Source organism: Brachycentrus maculatus, unplaced genomic scaffold (assembly GCF_059751285.1).
Source record: "Brachycentrus maculatus isolate JH-2025_06_01 unplaced genomic scaffold, ASM5975128v1 h1tg000221l, whole genome shotgun sequence".
Lineage (NCBI taxonomy): Eukaryota > Metazoa > Arthropoda > Insecta > Trichoptera > Brachycentridae > Brachycentrus > Brachycentrus maculatus.
Window position 1 is genome coordinate 1,330,916 of NW_028280972.1, and position 16,354 is coordinate 1,347,269.

The following is a 16,354-nucleotide window of genomic DNA, read 5'->3' on the forward strand; positions in this document are numbered from 1 at the left end:
GCACAACTTTAGGTAGTACGTATGTTATGTATAATGTGCTCTTTATAACATAAATGGAATTGTAAGATGTTTATTGATTTGGCGTTTAATTTATAGAACTCGTGAATAAATAATTAGATCGTAAATATATATAATATTTATTAAATTTATTGTATTGGGTATTGTTTAAATAAAATGAAAATAAGATCACTAGTTCAAAAGTCATCTTTTAAAAGTATGTATACATCATCCTATCGCTCTAGTATCTTTGAACGTAAACAACACTCTTGTACTTTTATTGATGTATATATGTATGTATTAAATGTTAAATCAAATACAGATTTTTTGAGTCTAGTAAGTAGTATTTCATTGTTAAAAAAACTCATAAAAACTAATTTTGTGACAATTGTTTCGCCTAGTTATGGCATTTTCACGATTTTCATTCGTGAATATCATTCATATGCGAAACAATTGTCACAATATTAATTCTTATGTGTTTTTTAACAATAAAATACAACTTAGTAGACTCAAAAAATCAGTGTTTTATTTCACAATTAATACATAAATTGAAAAGTATATTAACGGAATCATACATCCGTTAAATAATTTCATAATCACATTTTTATTGTTGAAAAACATGGCACGATCAGGTATGTCAATACTTGAAAGCGGTCATTTTAGGAGTTGAAATAATCGGCGGGTATGTATGAGGAGATGCATGAACGCGGAAGAGGCGAAGAATGTTCGCAAATATAGAGTGGTGTGGCATTCTATTCTTTACGCCTGACCCTGCAAGGAAGCAGTGTGATTTTGAGTTAGTTAGGTACATTTTGTTAAAAATTAAAACTGATAAAACAATCAAATGAATATATTCGTATAAAAACTATTATTTATAAATAGAATATAAAAATTAATTTAGATTTTTACATTTTTTTTATTTAACACTTATGTTATGCCACTTAATAAGTACAGTTTTATTATTTCTGTTTAGTAATAACCTGTAATAACCTGTGCGTAGTGAAATAAGTTCAATAAAATGAATTTTGATAAAAGGCGTATGAATTTGTAAGGGTTCGGCATCGAATTTTCAAAATGTACTTAAATGTTTCATACAAATATCAGCTTCCTTAAAGTTGTTTCTTTCAAAGAAATATTGCTTGAAATATTATAACTTGATAAATATGATACATATTTGGAAGATATTTTATGTTGAAAATAATATTTCTGGAAGCCTTTTGAAGAATTTGTATGAAAAACTACCCCTTCATTTCCGGTACAATTTAATGTTCTCTTGAAAAAATATTTCTCTAACTAACTAACAAACCATCACACCGCTTCTCCGCAGGGGTAGAAAGAGAGAATAGACCACCATACCACACTATCTATGCAAACATTCTTCGCCTCTTCCACATTCATACATCTATTCATAAATACCCACCGATTGTTTCGACTCCCGGCCCAGCCGTTTTCAAGTATTTGACATCTGATCGTGCCAAGTTTTTTTCGATCAACTGTTTCTTTTTTTCATCTACATTCACCCCACAAATTTGTTTTACCGTTCTTTCCTCACTCATACGTTTCACATGTCCAAACCATCTCAACACACCGTTATTAATTTGTATCTTAATGCTTATCTCAACCCCGCATTCTTTCCTTACTTCACCATTCTAACATCTATCAAATCCTGTCTGCTTATTATATATCTTACTTCTATGAAATGTTTTGCCCTGATTATTTCATTAATATTCATTTTCCCGCGTCATTTATACATAATGTTCTTGAAATACGAGTATAAAGTCCATTTACGCGTTCCGATTACAAAAGGCTTCAAATCTTAAACATTTGTTTGTTCATGCGCTATACTCATAAACTCGTGTGTATTATTTTTATCTCGTATTATTTGTAATAGACATGTAAAAGGTGACATATTCTCCAACATAATTTAAAAGGTATTTTTTTAAGTAATAATAAATAATAAAACCCTTGTCCGCACCCCAATGGTGCATAGGGCACTGCGTCATATAAACGCAGTGTTATATTGATCGTTTTACACATGAAGGAAAGGTGATCAGCCCTCCGCTTCAGGTACCAGTCCAGGGTATATTGAATAAATATTACAGTGAAAAACTCGCTTATATTTATTTTACCCCCCTTGGAAATCGAACCCGGGACCTCTAGAACGGTAGCCGAGCGTGCTGACCATTACACTACAGAGGCGGACAAAAAAATGAAATAAAAAACAAATTGATTATTATTTTAAATAAGGTTTTATTCATATTATTCCTTTTTTAAATATGCATAACTTCTAACTACATACATAACACAAAACAACACATATATCTATAATCACACATATTCTATACCAAAAAAGGCGATTTGGTTTTTTTACAAAATATGCGTATTGAGGAGCGTTTTGTTTTCAAATTGAATAAAAATTTTCAACGTTAAATGCATTTTTCCAGAACTCTAATTATAGTACATTGAGTTTTCTTTTTTTGTAATTTTTACACGGTTTTAAAATTAAAACAACGGCGTTGTTTTGAAACTTTTAAGTTAAACCTGTCATTATTCTACATAATTCAACATGCCTATTTCTTTCAAATTATAGCTTTATATTTTTCTCTGAATATGTCATTAAAAATAAATAAATCGTGTGAATCTAGTGACAATTAAAAGCATTCACAATATTCGTCTATTATCCAACATAAAGTAAAATAAAAAAGAGGTGTAAAGTAAAGCAACAAAGGCGTTAAATTACAGTTTTTGTGCACACAAATTATTTGTGAACTTTGACAGAAATTTGAAATTTATTGCAGGGTGAAAAAACAATTGAGTTGATGGTACAAACCGCATTTGAGAGATTAGTTATTTATTAACCTGTTAATCACAATAATTTATTAACTTTTGTTTTCAGTATTATATTCCTCTTGCTTATTATTCTAGTTTATGAGCAAACCCTTGACCTGCAAATTGGCCGACCGAAGCGCTGCTGAAAATAACTTAGCCAAATTTTTTGACGATAAACCACAGAAACTCTACGCCGAAAAATGGCAAAAGGTCGCAGATAATAATGGTCCATATGTTCTTCATTCAAATTGATATTCAATTCAACATTCTGTTCAAAATTTTACCAAAATACCGCATGTACAGCAAACCCCCGTATAACGATCAGATAGGTACTGCGTTTTCGAAGGGAATTTTACATGGGGTTTATGTTAAAATTGAATTTTTACATTTTGATCAGAGCAAAAGACTGAAAATAGTCATTTATAATTAAAATACTACTTGAAAACATTCACCCCGTATAAAATTCATAATTTCAATTCCAATAACAGAGTTACTATCTCAACTTTGTAGAGGGGTTTACTGTTTATGTATATATACATTTATTTGTATAAGTTTATAAAATGAAAAAAAAACTAAGATTTTTAAATTACACACGTTCATTTTTAGGTCTGTTTCGCTTTGAAATGAAGATAGAATGGTAGAATATTATATTGAATTTTTTAAGTAAAATAATTATTCAATGGACTTTTTTTAAACTTCACATAAGGTTCTTTTTGTAATTCCCATAAAAGAAAATATATGTTTTTAAAGATACTCAATAATTCAACTCAATTTGAAAAAATGTACAATAATTAGAGATAATAGGAATAATGTTTTTTCATAAAGACATAAGTATGAAGAAAAAAAGGTCCTCAAATGCGATTAAATTTAGATGAATATAATCTTACCTTGCGTTTTGCGGTCCCACGGATTTAACTTCGTAAGACGAGCTGGCTGTAATGGCGTGATCAGGTATCTTGCCTTCCTCCATGCCCAACGGCGACTTGCACTCCACTAGAAATTAGGTATCAGCATGAGAACAGAAGCATTAGAAGGATAAGAATGGACATGCTGTGGGTATTACAACAGAACCTCTCATAACGTATATTCGTTCCAGAATCTTACTCCACAAGTGAAACGCTCGTTAAGCGATTTTTTTCTTCATATTATTCACATGTCAACAAAGACGAGGAATAATATGGAAGTTGGCTTACGACCGTCATAGGCTGGTTTAAATGATCACCTTACACACGTGTAATATTCACCAATTCTACTCATGATTGACAACTACACTACTCAAATTATTGGTTCTATAAATACTTATGTGATTCAATTTCGAAATATTGTTCTTGAATCACTAGAATTTCACTACAGATATCTATTGGTGAGATAAAAAGAAGCTTTTTATTGAACAGAAATTTAAAACTGGACACACTCAAAACGTTAAGCCTTTTTTTGTTTTGACTAGCGCGGGAGTTTCGGCTTACAAGTAAATGTGAAAAAAGAGACTTAACCTTTCTCTGAACTCATTATGCGAAATGTCGCTCGTTAAATGAGCATATTTTCAACGTTTGTATTAGCTGGTTATGCGAATAACTCGTTATAAGAGGTGCTCGTTATGAGAGGTTCCACCGTATATGCATTATACAAATGACAGATTAACTCAAAAGGAAATAAAACAATATCAATTATAATCGTGACAATACAATCTGCCATTGAATAATTTGGTAATCTATAATATTATGTACTTTAAAAAATTAAAACAGAATTTCTGAATTTATTTACTTTTGTAGCAGTTGTTTCACTCTCTTAATATTAAATATCTTTTAAAAAAATAAATAAAATCCATCATGTCATCATCCATCAAAATCGTGAATTATTAAATATTCAAACTAGCTATACTCAGTCACGCGTTGCTGTGGTTGGGTCTGGTTAAATGGAAAAGAAAGAAAATAGAAAGCAAACACTTCTAATATGATAATTTTCATATTATAGTAAAACAATGAAAATATTGAAATCTTAGAAACAACATAATAATCGAAAACATTTATAGTATTGGTTGTTTTGGTGATACGGTTGGTCAGTTCAATACATAATGCTGCCATTGCGGTCAAAAAAGGGAAAAAAAATTGTCATAGGGAATAAATGTCGCGTATTCGCGTACATATAAAATATCGCGTTTTCGAATGTAAGTTGGGTTTTAAAGCAATCGGTAACTATGTGGAGAGGATTTAAAATTTTAAACAGACCAATATTTACATATTTATTTCTACATCTTCTTCTTCTTGGTGTAGGCCTTGCGACCTGCGATGTCGATTCACCACCAATGTACTTATATCTTTTCTCTACATTAAATTTAAAAAATAAAAAAATACCGCTGTAATTAACTATGAGTATTTCAATGTTTTAGAATTAAGTACATAAACCCTTATGATGACAAAGTTCCTGTCGAAACCAGTTGGATAAAGTGTAACAATAAAAATTGGTTAAAAAAGTTGTTTTATTTTATAAAGTTTATAAAATGTGCCACAAAGTATCTGCGAAAAACATTCAAGAACAAATACCGTTGTATTCAAATGTATTTAAATGTTGTATTGAAATGTAACGTTATGTCAAAATAATCGGTGAATAACTTGAGGACATTTGAGATTTTTAATAAACAAACAATTAAATATTTATTTATTTATAAATATATATATTTAAAGATAAGTGTCTTTTCATGTTCGCTCTCAATAAGACATCCGTTTTAAGAGTTTATACATTTTCAATACATTTTTAATTTTCTTGAGTGAAGACGCTACCAATCAAAATATGATAAATATCTGTAAAATCGACTTTGAATGAGAATTGTGTTTTGTTTTCTTCCTTTTGAGGATAACGACGAGTGTATCGGCGAAAAGTATTTCCGATAATCAGTGTTTTTGTTCACAACGTTCCAACTAATGATTGATCCGTTCAGGCAATTCTGCTAATTGGGGCAATTTTGATGGTGGCTGTTCCCCCACACATTCTCTAAAGGGAATCGCTCTGCAGATAGGGTCGAGTTTCTCTTGCGTTAATACGAGTAACGACTTTGGTTTGCCTCAAATGGGGTGTTCGCTAAATCCCTTCCGCGAAATTTTCGTTTTTTATGTTTATTTTTGTCTAGTATTTATTTTAACTTAAACTTCCAACGTGTGAATCGCAACTCCGCTAATCGAAAAGTAATCGTATGTTTGTATTTAAGTATTATGTGTGAGTACGAGTGTGTTGATTCATCTGATGTGAAGAGCAAAAGAGCCTTTCTTTTACATATATTGAAAAATGACAAACCGGTCATTTTATCCTCAGCATCACATAGATTACTAAAAAAAGGAGATATTCAAATATTTGATTCTTTTAAAACTAAACTAACAAAGGTAAATAAACGCATCACAACTAATAAAGAAATATATTTACTTAAAAGTATTGTTTTTTAGTATCACCAATGTACATGTATGTAAATAAGAAGTACCAACAATACAATATTATGTTTATTTGTGTTTGTTTATGTTGATAAGTTTAATAACGGTAATAATGTTTATTGAAACCGTATGATTAATATCAAGATCTAATTTAGTACAAAGAAATAAAGTAATATGTGGTTTGGCATATTAAAAAGGTTTCCCAGCAGCTAAATAATAATAAATATTTCTTGAATTCATTTAGGAACATTGAAGAATCGAACCCGAGTCGCTAGTTTTACTATCGAGCGTCTATCAACCTACGCCACGGCCTGCCTTAGTTGCCCGAAAAGGTTTTAATACAAATTACGCATATTCTTATAGAAAACTTACATTTATTTCATAAAATAACTCAAATATTCTCGTTGGTCCAGTAATAGTTGTGAATGTTGTGAAAATTTAAAAAAATAGGTAACTAACCAACTAAAGTAAAAGATATCAAATAATTTTTAAAAGACAGAGAGTTGTTGCGTTTTATCAGATTTGCCTACCTCTATTCGATGGCTAGTTTTTTTTATATATTAAATTAATTCTTTATGCATATTCACGTATTCATAAAATATGAATTTATAAATGTGGATAAGGATTTTTCTATGCTGTTGGACGGATTTCAAAAAATTACCACAAAAATATACCTATTTACCATGAGTACATATGATTTTTTTTTAGTTTAAACGACTGTATTATTCATAAGCTTATATTTTTTTGTTCAGCGGTCTTCTGTTGTAATATTATAAGTGTCATTCGTTTATAAAAATCTTTATCTTTATATTTTGAGTTTTCATTATTTTTACAAAGTTTTATCGTGCGCATTTATTGAACCACATTTCAAGAAAGGTTTAATTTCTGGGCTTGAGAATAAAACTGTTTTGAATAATAATGAAAGATGTAAACAAGAGTTTTATACAAAGTCTCGCACTCTTTCTGAACCTATTTCTCTCATTTTTGTTTGTCACATAATATAGATTGTTAACATAGAAATGTTATAACGTGTTCAACTAATGTTAAGTATAATACGCAAGCGTCTAGTGGTTCCTAGTACTACGCATTAACACAGCACACGCGGCGCATGCGCGTAGCTATCTGTGACGTATGGGTCGGAGAGAGTTGAAACGATTATTTCACTCTTTTCTTTCAACTCTCAGATCTCCGAATTCAACTGCCAGTTGAATTCGGAGAAAGGGTAGTGATCTATTTTTTTTCTAGGACAATTTACCTTAATAGTTTCACTTCAAAGACGAGACATTGATCCAATGCATCAATTGTGAAACCAGTGGTAAAAAAATATGTCATTTGGATAGTCAAAAGGCTTTCAAAAATCTTGAAAATTCAAAATTTTATATAATTTGTGACATCTCATCACAGATGAAGAAGAATATGGAAGTCTGGGCATTTACGAGGCTTACGACCATCATAAGTTGGTTTAAGTGATCACTTTACACACGTGTAACATTCACCAATTCTACCCATGATTGACAAACACACTACTCATATTCTTGAAAGTTCTACCATATATATATATATATATATATATATATATATATATATATATATATATATATATATATATATATATATATATATATATATATATATATATATATATATATATAGATATATATATATATATATATATATATATATATATATATATGAGCCAATTACGAAACATTGTTCTTGAATTACTAAAACTTCACTAGAGACATCTATTGGTGAGATGAAAAAAGCTTTTTTTCTTTTGCGAGATGTTAAAAAGTAACATGAAAAATAACTCCCATGAAATTTTGCCAACACTCAAAATCTTGGAAAAATGTTATGTTGCCAAATGATCAAATATTATTTTACTACTCCACCACTATATGTATATAGGTCGCCTATCTCTGAACATGGAGGGAATGTAAATATTACAATATTCAACAAATATCACACACGTGTAATATGATAATTATTTTTGTATATATATATACGTATAAAGCGATAGCCACGTTAACGAAATCAAATACGATATTTATATTTTGTCAAAAGCGTACCAAATATATTGGATGAACAAGCACAAATCTAATTTAAAACTTTGAAGATCAACCACTGCTCTAAATAAATAGGCCTTAAATACAAAAAGTACTTTGATGTCTGTTGATGTAATCAAAAATATATGTTCATTTAAATGTGTAGGCACTAACTTACCTGTATAAATATTATCATACCACCTGAACTTCAAACAAAAACTTTTTTACATGTATTACATTATATCGATGGCAGTAAAGATAATTCCAAATTCTTCCTTTCCTTATTTTCGGGAGAATTTCAGTTGTCTATGTATACGGTACGTCTTAAAACAATAAACACTCATAAATTCATACATATGTAGAAATAAGGCATTCGCATATCATCATGGATATTTTTCTTCTTCTAACCCTTATCCGCACCCAAAGATGCATAGGGCACTGCGTCGTATTGACGAAGTGTTATATTGATCAATACTTTAATTCTGGAAAGGATTTTTTTAATGAATAATGCTATTGGATTATATGTGTGTATATATATATATATATATATATATATATATATATATATATATATATATATATATATATATATATATATATATATATATATATATATATATATATATATATATATATATATATATATATATATATAATATATATATATATATATATATATTTATATATATATATATATATACATATATACTACTTTCGAAAACAAACATATGTTTTCATAAAAAATAAAACTAACGAGTAAAAAATAATGATGACGTATTTTGAAACTGTATATTATAAATAAACGTTAAATCAGAATTAAATATGCATGTATTTCTAAATTTTCTAAATTGTTCATGATGTTCTTGATCTATATTTGTAACTGAGTGTAATAATTTAAGTGTATTTAAGCTTGCTCGTTAGTGTTATTTTTGACCTGTTAATGAAAATATTTGTTAGTTTTCGAAACTAGTCGTGTGTAATGCAATAAAACTCAATAAGTGGTTAATGTTGGAACCAGGACTCATTAAGATCAAGTAAAAATTGAAAAAAAAATCTATCTTACCATTCACAAAGGCTTCAGTCCAGCACTTGTATGTCAAAAGCAGCAACAGCACGATGGCAAACAGGCCACGGAAATGGCCAGATCTCCCCCTCATCGTGAGTTCCTCACAGCCTCCACTTGTGAGAGAACCGACTTCTCAGGGTATTTATGGACCAGCTTCAACACACCACCACCAACCTTCCTCGAACTTTTCTAGCATGGTGACATTGTACTTTGTCTTCATTCAACAGTTTTGAACATCGCAATCGTCACAAATCTGAAACAATAGAAATATTAATTATTATACAATGAAACTTTTTCCACACTTTTTGACCAGTTAAGCATAAATTATAATATGAAAATATTATTTTCTGGCGTATGTTTTATACATAAATAATAAAAAATCATGAGATATTCAAGTTGCTGAATTGTATTAAATAAAATGTGGAAAATTGTGCTGAATAAGTTCCTTTCAGTAAAATCTGATCTGAAACCTTGATTTATTTCTTAAATTTTTTATATTAAAAATATAAGTAATATTCATCTCTATGTAAAATACACACTATTTTTTGATATCTCAACGTGGATGAAGAAGAATATGGTAGTCTGAACATTTACGGGGCTTACGACCGTCATGGGCTAGTTTGAGTGATCACATTACACACGTGTAACATTCACCATTTGCGCCCATAAAAAATATGAAAAATTAACTCATATAATTGTAGATTTGTGAACAAGTATTTAGACGCATTTTAAGTACTGTAAAATACATAGTCTGGTTGTGGTCCCGTGGTTAGTGTTGCGGACTCTTAAGTCACAGTTTCTCGATTCGAACCCACTCTACCACAATTTGATACCTGTTCTAATGAGCCGCTAAGGTTCACATAAATAGTATGAAATTAAAATATTTGTGTAAATAATAAAAACACAAATATTTCTCTTTTTCATTAAAATAAAGAAAAGGAAAAAAAACTTTCATGCATTTTTTGATACAGTATACTTAAAACGGGTATTTTTTGTAGTGGGAGTGTGAGGTTTGTTTAATGAAAAAGCAGCTAGTAATATTTATGCAATCGTAAAATGATACATAGAAACGGTTTAAGCTCTAAACAATTCGATACCAAACACGACCATTTTAGTGTACATCGATTTTCATTGAATGTTTTCTAATATTTCTGAATCCAGACCACTACAAATACTTTGTTTACTCACGAAGTATTTGTTTACTCACAATGCAATACACAAATTGAAACATGGTACATACCGCTTGTGGTAAAAGGGACTACAATTCTATGGTAACTTAGGATAAAAGGAAAACAAAACTTTATTCATTTATTAAGCTTAATTACTTCGTGTGTTTGCTAAGCTCGATACTAAAAGTTTATTTTTCAGGATTTGTAAAAGTAACAAATTGTTTCACCTTTTAACTATCTAAACATGTAATTGCATTCGTTCTATTTCGATTACTGTAAAATGAGTTTATTACTATAAGCATTAGTTTTTACTAGGTACTATTTTTGATCAATTGGGTTAGTAATATACTAGTATATTTTTTTTTTATAAAATGGCAATTACGTTGACTACCAAGTCGGTTTGTTACGGTTTTCGGTATTTTCATTGAAATAAATATGTGGCAATGTTTTTTTTGGTGTGTTACATTTTTCAGTTTATTTATTGTAATAATTAAATATGAGTTATTTGTTGTGGTTGCTATATTTTTCAATATTAACAATGTAATAATAAAGTATGATTAATAATTCATTTCTGTTTTCGTTTCATTTTAAGGTATTATAATTAAATAAATGTCCGCCTCCGTAGTGTAATGGTCAGCACTCTCGGCTACCGTTCTGGAGGTCCCGGGTTCGATTCCTAGGGGGGGGTCAAATAAATGTAAGTGATTTTTTCACTGTAATATTCAATATTACCCTGGACTGGTACCTGAAGCGGAGGGCTGATCACCTTTCCTTCATGTGTAAACGATCAAGATAACACTGCATTTATATGAAGCCGTGCTCTATGCACCATTGGGGTGCGGATAAGGGTTTTATTATTATTTATTATAATTAAATCAATTATTAAATATAAATATAATTCTAAGAATTCGTTATAATAATCATATATAATTTATTAATTTTTGTGTTCGCTGCATTTTTCGATATTTTCATGGTGAAAAAGAAGTTTGATTTTCTTCAAAGCCCCATGATCATTTCAGCAAGATTAAAATAATGAGAATCAGTGAATTTACAAACTTACTTACCCCTCTCCTTATTTATATAACAGTTTATTATTAATTATGTTTTAGTTTACATTTAGACCTGAAGATGAATGCTTAACTTCCGAAACTATTAGTCATAAAGTGGTAAAAACAAGTATTTTCTTAAATAATATAATAATTTACGTAGAAAACAGTTGAAAGACGTAAAAAATTATTTCAATAGCTAAAATTGTTCTCAATATTTATCTTTCTCTTTTTTCTATGTTAGCTGTCCCTCCACTGCTAGATGTAGGCCGTCATATTTAAATATTAGTTGAAAATACTCTTTTTCTTCTTCAATAAATGAAATGAAGTAGAAATGTGAAAACATACAAATGTTACAAATAATGTTAATACTGCATTAAGCCAGGTAACGTGATTAGGGTTAGAAAAAAAAACACATAAAATATATTAAGGTAAATAAAGTACGTAGATTCTGCTGCCTCCTGTGAATGTGAGGGGTGTGTGGGGAATGGTGGTAGCATTGCCCCTGACGCGAGTAAATCCGCGTGAATTATGCGAAAACTTTTAGGCAGCTCCTCTACCCCTGAAGAGTAATATCCTTGTGATGGGTGGCACCAAAGGTGTTTTGCAAAAATATATTTTCTTTTTTAATTCGTATTTTTTTTAAATCCGTATCTTGGAATTACGCGCAAGTGGAAAATCCAAATCTATACGTAAGTGTAAAAAAACAAGCGTTCATTCACAATTTTATACGTAAATGAGTTTCATACGAAAGCTTAATTTTACAATGAAAAAGCGAAATAACTTTGGTCATCGTTTGGTGTGTTGGCTAAACATGACTCTAAGAAGGAAAAGGTAAATTCAATAAATAATGTGGAGTTTTTATTTACAATATCATAACTATCCTGACTTACCGTTTTAATTAAACTATTAAGAGATCTTTCGTAACGAATGTTTATTCGTCCATTTTCTAATCTTATTCAATTTCAATTCAATTTATGTATTTATTTATAGTTAACATACACATTTCAAACTTAAATTTAAATCGTATACATTAACAAAAATAGAAAATAAGCAAGAATACTATTGCTTAAGGTGAAGAAGAATCCCGCTTCGGAAAACTCTTTCAGACACATGGAACAGATCAATATCCAATGAGATATTGTTCAACATAGTGGTAGCTCTTCCTACAGGCATAACCATCGGCAAGTTGGTCTTGTGTATAGGAATGTGAAACAATCTTTTTCGACGCTGTCTTAGGTAACTATCGGAAACATACAAACCAATGTTCCAGATAATTTCAGGATTATCGATCATACCGCGCAACAATCGATAAAAATGCATAATCAAATACACATTCCTTCTAGTATCTAAACTATTGTAGCCAAGATACGTTCGGCAATAGTTTTCATGTTCATAAACCTAGGATTTCTTTTTCGACAAAGAAACCAAAGGTACTAATTCGAAATCAATTTTAAAGTACAAGTTTTTTTCACTATCCGGTACTGTTCATTTTGTTCTGTGTACACATGACCTGCCTGAGCACACGTGTTGGTTGGAGCTATAATATCGTGGGCTATTACGGTATTCGCCCAACTTTTTACTATCTGCCTACCCCACCAAAGTCAAGATAAATTTACCCCTAGTACACTTATTTATTTTCGAACATCCATTACTGAAACTATCGGCGATGCTAAACTCCATACATAGCTAATTGCTCAGATTAAAAACAAAAACATACATTTCCGATCTACTTTCAAGGGACGTTGTCAAATAAACCACAGAAATCTCGAAACAAATAAAACCTGTTATGTTGTCCAAACTAAGTACAAGGAACTAAATAAATATATTTAAAAAAACATACCGACTCTAGGATGCATGGTAATATCTGTTTACAGACAAACATATACATGTAATTTATATTTTTTTAATTTGCCATATGCTAGATTATACACTATACGGAAACATGTAACGTTTTTGTATTTAAGCATATGAAAGTCTTAACATCCAGGAGCTTACAACAAGGTATTTCGCTGGAATAGGTGATTATTTTATACATTTGTGTAAGGTTTACGATTCAGCCCATTATTAAACATCCAGATAACATTTTTTTAAGCCTACCCTGGAATGCACATTTGACCATCTTCTTTCATATAAAAACGACAACTAAGTTGAAACTCCTGTAAAACATATGTGTATTTGGTTAGTTATTTTCGTATCTATTACCTAGTACTTTAAGATAAAGTCAACATAATGATTTCGCTATATAAAAAAGTTTTGATGAAATCGTGATAGCTTATAAGAAACGGATATTTGTAATAAATGTCTGAATTAATACGTTTAATTGAAGAAAGAAGACACATTTTCAGGATGAGAGTAATTCGCCGTATATTAACACTGTCATGGATTTTAAACTATTGTTTTCTAAACGGGTTTACAAACTCGGTGAAATGGTGTTAATAACAGTACTTTATATAATTGAGTATATTAATATGCACATTTGTTAGGAAATTCATGATATAACATATAAGTATTTGTTCGCATGTACACTACGTTTGTTCAAGTCCCTCTAATTTTTAGGGTTAGCAAATACCATTTGAAGTTGTGAGATATGCAACAATTAATATTTGTTTTTTTTTCTAAATTTACAACAGAATTATTTAGCACGATATAAATTTTATCCCTTTTATTCAAATAATATTTTTTGTAATATGATATTGCGAAACATTTTAAATGCCACAAATTTTACTGATCAACGTTTTCAGAAATATTGTATTATTTGGAAATATCTCCTGAAATATACCAAGTTACTTAATAAATAGAGTAGAAAATATGGGCATTATGAAAAATCATGTATTTATTGATATCTAAGAGGGATAGAGTAAGTAATCGAAATGGGAATATGGAAATCTGGATATTTATCCTATTGTTGACTGGCATAAGTGAAGAATTTTTATACTGGACGTGTAAGATTCACCATTTTACCAATATTCAAAATACGTGTTTAATCATACATGGTATATTTTTCGATAAAAAATCAAATTTATTTATTTAAAAAAAAAATTAAAATAAAGGCAGTTCAAATATATTTTTAACAAATTTTCTTTTAACATATGGACACAAAAAATATATGATATATAAAAGAATCACCTTTGTTTGTGCATAAAAAAATTTAAAAGTGGTCTTATACAAGCTTTTTGTTCTCAAATATATTTAAATAATTTTATTCTACACAAAATTGCCAAATAAAAAAAATTGGTTCACGTGTTTTTTTTTTTGTTTTTATTCGCAATACTATAGTTGTTAGTTATGTTATGTCTACTACTAAGATTTTTTTTAATTAATCAATCACTAATTATTATAAACTCGATGATATTATGTACTGAATTTCAAATAAACCTCACATTATCTAATACTAGTTTAAAACTTTTATTTTTAATCACAATAAATTGAATTTACATGAACATTTATTTATCTACTATAAAAAAAAATCACACTAGATATTTATCGACCTCTGAAGGTTTGCAAACTCATTAAAATAATTTGAAATATTATTAATAAATGGAAATTTAAGGGCAACTTGTTAACCCTGAAACGCCGTATAACGTGATAAAAATATTTATTAACGTACTGATTTTCACGGGTTAAATATATATGTGACTAAGAAATTGATCGTTGCATTAAACTTATTTTGTTTGATGTACCACTTGCATTGGAAAACAAATTATAAATTTATTTAAAAAAAAAGTTTTCAGGTTTGTATTAAACCAAAGGTTAAACTCTCAAAATTATCCAAAAAAGTTCAATACGTAAAAGGCATTGGGTTTCTTTATTGAAATGTAAATCAGATTTGTCGCCGTTTCATCTTTAGTCCTACTTTAAAACTTTTTAGGGGCTGGTTTCAGTAGCGCGGCCGGGGAAGGGGGACAAATCAAATTTTGTGAAAATGGAATTAATTACCGGGTTTAATACCTAGGGGTGGAAACTACCCTGATACGCTTTACAGAGGTTACGCGCCTGGCTGAGCTTAATATCATTTTAGGTTGTACGCCTTTTCTTTTGATCCAGATATTCTTCCGACTTTTTAATGTATTTTTTTGTAAATTCTCTACTACGCGTAATCCAGATGAAAAACAATATTTATCATATGATGGTCAATTTTTTGGATTACTCTTTTTGTCGGTAACTTTAAATAAAACTCGTGTCTCATATTAAAAACCTTATTATTGATAACAGTTAGAGTGTGTCCAAATACTTGTTCACAAATCTGGATTATCTCCAATTATAGGAGTTATTATTATTTACTAATTTTATAAGAACTTGTAATTTTATACAAAGTGTAGAAATATGAAACAATTATGTATACCAGAAATTTGACATATTCATCCCATCGCTTTTAAGAACAATACATAAACTCAAACCACGTGTTTACCCGGGTATCAAAAAAGTTATCTAAAAAAATATTGAAATTGTATATTGTTGTATTTTTTTTAGATGCTTTCTCTCTATCTCTTTCTTTGTATTTTAAGAAATTTTAATTTTATCACTTATCACAGTGCTACACATATTTTTTTTTTAATTTATAGTTATTAACATTAATGGTTTGAAAATTTACGATTTCCAATAGTATTAAGAAAATATACTTTGATTTACCGTAATCCTTTTGTTGTTGTTCATATTTTGGATTTTTTTAAACGTGTCATTGACATGTAATAAGTTTAGAGGGAAAAAATGTAAAACTAGATAGTGATGTTCTAAATGACGAATTTGAGAATTAGTTTTCCATAATCTACAACAGGAA

General features: G+C 29.4%; 1 long non-coding RNA gene across 1 annotated transcript in view; it reads right to left on the reverse strand.

Moving 5' to 3' along the window:
* Window positions 1-9,396: 9,396 nt before the first annotated feature.
* The window catches only part of LOC148306892 (uncharacterized), a 123,029-nt gene continuing 116,071 nt past the window's right edge, over window positions 9,397-16,354 (reverse strand). The window contains exon 3 of the long non-coding RNA XR_015837935.1: window positions 9,397-9,612. This is a non-coding gene — a long non-coding RNA (uncharacterized LOC148306892). The remainder of the gene's footprint in view (window positions 9,613-16,354) is intronic.